This window comes from Nicotiana tomentosiformis, chromosome 10 (genome assembly GCF_000390325.3).
Source record: "Nicotiana tomentosiformis chromosome 10, ASM39032v3, whole genome shotgun sequence".
NCBI classification, from domain to species: domain Eukaryota; kingdom Viridiplantae; phylum Streptophyta; class Magnoliopsida; order Solanales; family Solanaceae; genus Nicotiana; species Nicotiana tomentosiformis.
The window spans coordinates 23,502,492-23,508,491 of NC_090821.1; the positions used below are offsets into that span (position 1 = coordinate 23,502,492).

General features: G+C 38.0%; 1 long non-coding RNA gene across 1 annotated transcript; it reads right to left on the minus strand.

Moving 5' to 3' along the window:
* Positions 1-1,007: 1,007 nt before the first annotated feature.
* LOC117279273 (uncharacterized) lies at positions 1,008-5,723 on the minus strand. The gene is made up of 3 exons (XR_004509689.2): positions 4,997-5,723; positions 2,291-2,361; positions 1,008-1,276 (listed from the first exon to the last, which is right to left on the minus strand). It is a non-coding gene; the product is annotated as an uncharacterized lncRNA (long non-coding RNA).
* Positions 5,724-6,000: the final 277 nt, after the last annotated feature.

Here is a 6,000-nt window from a genome sequence, read left to right on the forward strand (position 1 = left end):
GAATCATGATCCATCTCTATACCACCCGAACAATTAGATTGCCGCCAGCGTTAAGCCTCCTTGAGGATCATCTCCCTCGATCCATCGACTCTAGAAATACCAATCCGAACCTGAAGTCGCAATACACCATCATCTAAAATAACCGCTTCTTAAGTACCACTTCACCACACTGTACCCCCAAGGGCAACAAATGAAGCTCCTCATACCAACAAGTGTTAATGCGTGTATACAAGGATGACAACACTGCAACATAAATAAGAATTCTACTATGTTTGGAAATACCCAATCTCACAACTCCGTCAACCAATGCCTGAAAATCCATAGTCCTATTGCCTCTCCTCCACTAGAATTAAATGCCAAATCTCCCAATCATGAACCAAAAATCCCCCTCCCGAATCATCCACTGCTGCGACGCATAAGTAAGAACCCTACCATTTTGACCAGCATTGCGCAATAACAATGCGAGAAACATCACAATGCTCTGTGTAATGCCTCGAAACCATGGGAAACAGTAACACTGGCTGAAATCAATCGAACATCCATCCACAAGGTAACAATAGCAACCCGCTTGCATACGCAGGGAAAAACATCATGCACCACATCCGTAGCATCTCCACAACTAGTCGGTGCCTACTGATATCAAATGGTTGACATCGTGTACGAATGAGTAGGAACGAACTGAAGACATAAGCTTAAACGAAATCAAATCGCACGACAAGGAATCAAGAAAGGAAAGTTCTCCTAACAGTCTTATAGCCTCTTGAAGATAAGTGCAGACGTTTCTGTACTGATGCGCAAGACTCTACTAAACTTGCTCATGACTCGTGAGACCTACGTGAACCTGGGGTTCTGATACCAAACTTTCACGACCTAAATCCCACTATAGGCCGTGATGGTGCCCAACGCTGTCGTTAGGCATGCCAATAACTAAACCAATACGTCAATATTAAATCCAAAATACATTTCAAAATAATGAAAGAATTAAAGAGTGAAAGTTTGTTTGTTTTCACAAAATGTATAAATATTATTATTTTAAATGTTCGAATGTGGTCAAAATATAAACTCGAAATAATACAGAATACAACCACGAGCAAAATCTAAATCCCCAAAGCCCGGTGTCACAAGTCCATGAGCATCTACTAGAATATATTGTACTGTTACACAATTGTCTGAAATAGAAAATAAACATAATACAATAAATGGATAAGACGGGGACTCATCGTAACATAAGGAGCAGCTTACCACAAAGTCTCCTCATCAACTGTGCTAATGCGCCCTAATGACCACAAAATATATATGTATCAGTACGTGCACAATCATTGCAAAAGTATAGCATGAGTACGTAAATCAACGCGTACCCTGTAAATAACTAGCTTAACCCCGAAGAAGTAGCGATGAGGGATCAACATTGACACTTACTAGTAGTCCAATAAATCAAATATAATAAAAGTAGACAGGTATGAAGTGTGGGAAGTAAAATAGTGAGAACAAGTATATGTACATAACATGATCCTCAATAGAGAAATAAATATGAGGTCCTTAATAACTGAATACTACCTTGAATGGAATACATAGTGATAAACACCAGCTAAAATGTCACATCTCAAATTAGGAAAACTCATCAGTACATTGATTCCTTATCAAATATTACGCATGATTCTGTCGAGGCGAGCGGCCTGATCCCATAAGAGTAATGGCACGATTTCCTGCCAGGCCGTATGGCCCGATCCCAGCTGAGGAATTCAACCCGATCCCATAATCGTGTACACTGCCAAGGGTCAACCGATATGAACCGTAGATGTATCTTAAATACTGCCGAGGCAAACGTACTGATCCCATAATGATACTGGTGAGGCGTTCAACCCAATCCCATAGGAATAGTGAAGACTTGAAGGGTCACTGGTCCTACTCACGAATATATGTGTGTGTTGTGAAATTAAAGAAACTTTCGCACAAATATGTACAACACGGGAGAAATCTATAAAAGGGAGTGGAATCTCAACTGCTAAACAAGTAGCTCGCGAAATATCTAAAATTGCAAGTTCGATCATTTACACAAGTCTATTCTCAGGGAAAAATAAAAATTAAAGCAATTAAACAAGTAAGGATAACTCAATATTGCAATTAAAGCATGGTGTGAGTCTAAGTCTACCCGGACCTAATCAGGAATTCTAGCATACGTACGGACACTTATCACCTCATATGTGCGTAGCTCCCACAACATGTAACACATAGCAAATATAACACCTACGGTGTAATTGACGCTCACAAGATTAGACAGGAGACATACCTCGCTCCGAAATCAGATAACCAGCTTCAACGCCTCTCTAACTCTTCAAACCATTGCCGAACAATCCGAAACTAGTCAAACAACGTGCAAAATAATCAAAATATACTCAATGACTGGTAATTTAACAATTCATAACAATTTCCAACTCCACTCAAAAAGTCAACAAAGTCAATTCTCGAGCCCACGCACCCGGATTCTGAAACTTTTTGAAGATAAACATTACACATAATACCGCAAACTCAAATATATAATTCATTTCTAATTTCATGTCCAATTTCACGGTCAAAATCAAAGATTACCATTTCTAGGTTTTTCTTCAAAAAACCCACAAGTTTCACAAATGTTCATGTTAAAATCCATACATTATCGATATATTTAACTTACAACGAGTAGGAATAACTTACCTTCTTATATATGGCAAAAATGCTCTTCAAGAATCACCCCAAATCGCCCTTCATGTGCTCCAAGAACTTCAAAGTAAAGAAGTGAACTCAAAATCCCAAAATTGGATGTTTAATACACTTAGGAGGCCTCTTTCTTCACGATCGCGGTAATTAGCCACGCGATGACTGTTAGTAAGTGCTCCAGCATCATTTTCTTCATCGTAATCGTGGCCAAAACTCTTCAAACGCGATGTACAAATTGTTCTTTCCTCTTCAAAGACACGCTCCAGTATTATTTCTATAATATTTTGTATAAAATTCAAAATGACAAACGATTTGATTTTCTGACAACTAGATTCAAAGGACTACAAATTTCATTTTTGGATCATCCCCAAATTCATTTTATATTGCATAATATAAGCTTCCGAAATTAAACCACTGACAGTAGAAATTCCTTCTATGCGATCACAACCCTACCTTCCGCGATCGTGATTCACAAGGCCTGGAAAGCACTTTGCTTTTCGTGATTGCGGCCCAGACCTCCACGATCGCGATTCACACTTCTGACATCAGTTATCAGCAGTTCAAAAAGGCCTAAAAGTGGTCCGAAACCACCCCAAAACTCAACCGAGGCTCCGAATCATTCTAATCATTCTATCAAGTTTATATACCCTATATAAACTTGTTCAAAGGCTCCGAACACGAATTACAACATTGAAAATAAGAATTAAAGATCAAAACTCAATTTCTTAAACTCTCTTAACTTTCAAAACTTCATGCTTCGTCGAATGCGTCTGAATCCCACTCAGACATTCCGGATCACGAAAAAACTTCACGCACAAGTTCCAATCAATAAAATGAACCTATCCAAGGTCCCGAAATACCGCCTGGAGTTCGATAACACCAAAGTACACTCCAAGTCAAACTTAGCAAATTTCACGCCTTCAATAATGCAAACTTCCGATAATAAGGGTCGAATCGCTCCCTGACCATCCGATACTCAACCGGAACATACGCGTAAGTCCTAAATCACCTCAGAAACCTATAAGAACCTTCAAATCCCAATTCTGATATCGTTTACTCAAAGGTCAAACCTTTGTCAACTCTGCCACACCTACTTTTTATGGAAAAATAAGTTTTTCCAATTTAAGTGACATTATTTGAAAAGGGATTAATTTATTTCTTTTTAGAGAGTCGCCACTTAAAATAATTATTTACGGCATTCCAAGTCGCCATTTATTTTAAATCCCAAATCAAGGAAGTTTTGACTCTGAATTACGGTCTGCAAAACATATAAGACCGGACAAGGAATTCGGTTAACTTGGGAGAAGGTGTGAGGAACTCCCGAATTTCGTGATTTTAGCACGGTCAATTTACATTTACTCCTGGCTTAATTATCCAATTATCACGTATTTGAAACCTATGTGCGTTTTTACCTTCTTACCACTTTTATTGAAATTAATTTACTCCATTTTAGGCGTTTATGGAATTAATTTGAAACGAGTTATGATGTCGTACACTCGTTGTTTATACACATCGCAAATCGCGCCACATGAAATGCACCCGCAATCTACAACTTTTTTTCTTATTATAACTTTGAAGTTGAAGTCAAGTCACGCAAACATGTACTTGAATTTGGAATTACGTATCATGACTATGCTACGAGAACCGTACCCGTAGTCACGACAATTCATTATTATGCGTACCTAAAGCAAACTACGATCTTCAAAGATTATTTCCTAAGTTAGTGATTATTGTAAGGACAATAGTTTATAGAATGAACTTATGAAAAAGGATGTAGGATTGTGATGTTAATGGGCTTGGCAGAATTTATTATTGGCCCACACTACTTTAAATCAAATCTTAAGTTTAAAAGTCCAACACTTTCCGATTTTTGAATCACTACCCTATGGTCTGCTAATCTTCATCTATGACCCGATTCCAGTTTCAATCCATTTAGAAACTAAATCTTGCTAAACTCCATATTCACATTCATTACTAACTCATACTAAGCATCAAAGTTAAACCAACCAACTTCTCATACTAATCCCAAAGCAAGAAATGAGGACAGTAGATTTACCAACACTAATATATTCACTGCATCAAACAAACTAGCTAGATTTGAATGCTGCAAAAGTCATGTCACGCAAATAACCACCCTCCAACATGTTAGGCAACCAAATGACACAAAACAGAATGAAGCAAGGTGAGCTATTTAAGATCTTTTGTGCTCAGACCAAAACCATTAACGTACAATTAAAGCAAATATTATAGACATTTGAAATTATTTTAAAAAGTGAGAGAGATAAGGCTAAAAATGAACCTCAAAACTTTTCAATATATTGATAAGGGAACTTGTACAGCAAATCATCCATGAAGTGAATGGAATGCGAAACCAATGTCGTCGACCTCGAAGAGAACCTCGCCGGCAACCTCGAACGGTCTCACCGGATTTTCTCAACTCAAGAGAGAATCGGCAGTGAATGAAGATGGAAGCTGCTGCGTTCTTTATGGTGGAAAAGAGCTGGATTTTGAGGTGTCCTAGATCTAATTTTTCGGGACTGTTTTTGGGCCTGTTTTGGAGGTTGTTTTAGATGGGTTTTGGCAGCGTTTCTTGGAGCTGATTTAGGTGGATTTGTGGTTGTTTTTCCAGCCAATTTTTGTGGGTTGGGGGGGAGGGGGAGGGTTGTTTTTTACTGCATATTTGGGTGGGTTTTGGGTGACGTTTTTGGGCTGAAAATGATGATGTTTTGGACGAATTTGGGGGCTCATTTTAATGGAGTTTCAGAGGTCGTTTTTAAGGTGAAGTTTGGAGCTAGACTGCTATTTTTTTTATGCAGTTACACAGCTGGTTTTTGGTATAAAATGATGAAGGAAAATTATGAGATTCAAGGTAATTTCATTGTGGTTTAGTGGAGGAGAAAGAAGATAGGAATGATTGACGAAGAAAAGCAGTTAAGCCAATGCTCTCTCTATCTCTCAGATATATTTTTGTTCTCTCAAGCCCCTTTTTTTTGTTCTCTCATCTCTCTGTTTATTGCTATCCCTCTATTTTTTTTTTGTGAAGTGTCTGAACTATGTATAGTGCTAAGAAAAAATATTTGTGAAGTGGTGTAAGATCGTGAGGATTTTGAAGTGTGAGAGCGTGTATGCGTACGTCAGTACGTGAAGGAAATGGGGATATGGGGGTTGAGACGTGAGGACTGCTGTGTGTGTAGGTAGTGATTAGTGAGATTAGATACGAGTTAATCTTTTGGTTTATTTTAGTTTTTAGTTTTTTTCTTCTTCTTCTTTTTCTTTTTGTTTTTCTTTAAAAGATAAAATATA